This window comes from Triticum aestivum, chromosome 7B (genome assembly GCF_018294505.1).
Source record: "Triticum aestivum cultivar Chinese Spring chromosome 7B, IWGSC CS RefSeq v2.1, whole genome shotgun sequence".
NCBI classification, from domain to species: domain Eukaryota; kingdom Viridiplantae; phylum Streptophyta; class Magnoliopsida; order Poales; family Poaceae; genus Triticum; species Triticum aestivum.
Window position 1 is genome coordinate 731141260 of NC_057813.1, and position 1859 is coordinate 731143118.

Genomic DNA, 1859 nt, shown 5'->3' on the forward strand with positions numbered 1-1859 from the left:
TTGGAAATTAATATTATCAGTCATAACGAGATTTATCGTTCTAGCTAGGAAATCCAGGTAGGGCTAGAAGGAGTTGGGTGCACTCTAAAGCTCATATTGATATTATCTCAGCACCATTCATGTCTTACAATTAACTTTGACAAGTTGGAGATTTAATGTGCGAGTAACCCCAACTACTTGGCTGTGGTGTTGGGGTTATTTCCGCTCAAATACCTTCCCGTTCGAATTCATTTTCGAGACTACATAATGGAGACTAGAAACACACATAGGTCGAATATTGTTTTGAGAAATGTCTGAGCTTTTATTTGAAAAAAAGGAGAAATGTCTTAGCAGAAACAACGTTGCCATGTGGCTGGATTCGCGTACAGTCGACCATGCATGCAGCAGACGGGATGGGTAGGTACGTTTTCTGGACCTACACAGTATTGTACTCTACTCTCCTACTTATCATCCATGCATGTTTCTTTTGGAAAATATGTTGCACTGCTACAATGTTAGCCAGGGGCTTCACATCATGGCGCTGGATGGAGATCCTCCCAATTTTAATCCGGTGGCCGTTAGCCATCGTCGTAACAACAGGGATATCCATCTAGCCGTTGGAAGTCAGAATACTATCACTTATAATCATTAATGAACATAATAAATATGAAGGTTATTAGCCGTTATTGTAGGTCCCGTCATTAGAATTAGAAACAATGACCGCTATATATCATTTTCAAACATAGACTAGTAATATATGCATGTTAGTAGTCTAAGTTACTTTTCATTATGACCGGCCGCATGGCCATTCTATAGCCAAATGACAGGACAGTGTGCCAAGATTAAATCTAGACCCTTACGAAAAGAAATTACTTTCATCAGTAACCACAACTTTAACGGGCAAAACCTTTGTCTTTGCTAAGAATATATACGTGGCCATTGAGTGTGAGGCGCTACGCGACCACGTCGTTCGAGTCCAGTTGTAAACAGGGGCCTCCTTCGTCATAAGCTCAACTCGCGGGCAAACGGTCTGCCAACCACGCCGATCTCAGTGTAGATGATGGCAGAGCAACTCGCGGGCGGGCGGGAAGCTGTCACGGATGGGTGCAATTTTTAGCATCCTGCCTCTTTTCTTTTATGGACATGCCTTTGCTGTCCAGCATGATTAGCCACGGACAAGCCGGGCAGGGAGTTGTTTGGACCTTGCATATAATGGCAGAACAGCATCTGCAAATTATAAGGCTGCACACCGTACGTGGATATGCTGCCCACCACACCGGCCGGTCGCCATTAATTGTGACGAACAAATGGGAAAAAAGTGGCACGTGAGCTGAGGCAGAGGCTGCCTGAAGGCCAAATTTGGTGTTTTGACACTCGCCGAAGTTGAGCCAGATTTGACCCTGGTTCGAAAAAATATCAGGATCTAATCCTTTTTCCTATCGCAGGAGTTGATGGCGGTACGGTATACCGGCCTACCGCTGAGGCCTCTACCGGTAGGTAAGTTATCCACGCCCGTGCAGGGCAGCCCTACCGTTAAACAGGCTACGGTAGCCTGTGCAACCCTACCTACCGCCAAGGTGCCTGATGGTAGATGAGTACATGCACTACATTTGATACTAAGAAATTATTCGCGGTAGGTCGTGCACCCCTACCACCAAGGACCTTGGTGGTAGGTTGATATACCCTACCATCATCGACTCTGGCGGTAGGAAAAAGATCGGATCTTGAAAAAAATTCAAACCAGCGTCAGATCTGACTAAACTTTCGCAAAAGGATCAAAACACCAAATTTAGCCCTGCCTGGAGCTTCGAGGTCGAAAATTGGTATGCACCTGCCGAACCCTGCCCGGCTGCTTGACTGCCTCGCGACTCACGAAATAG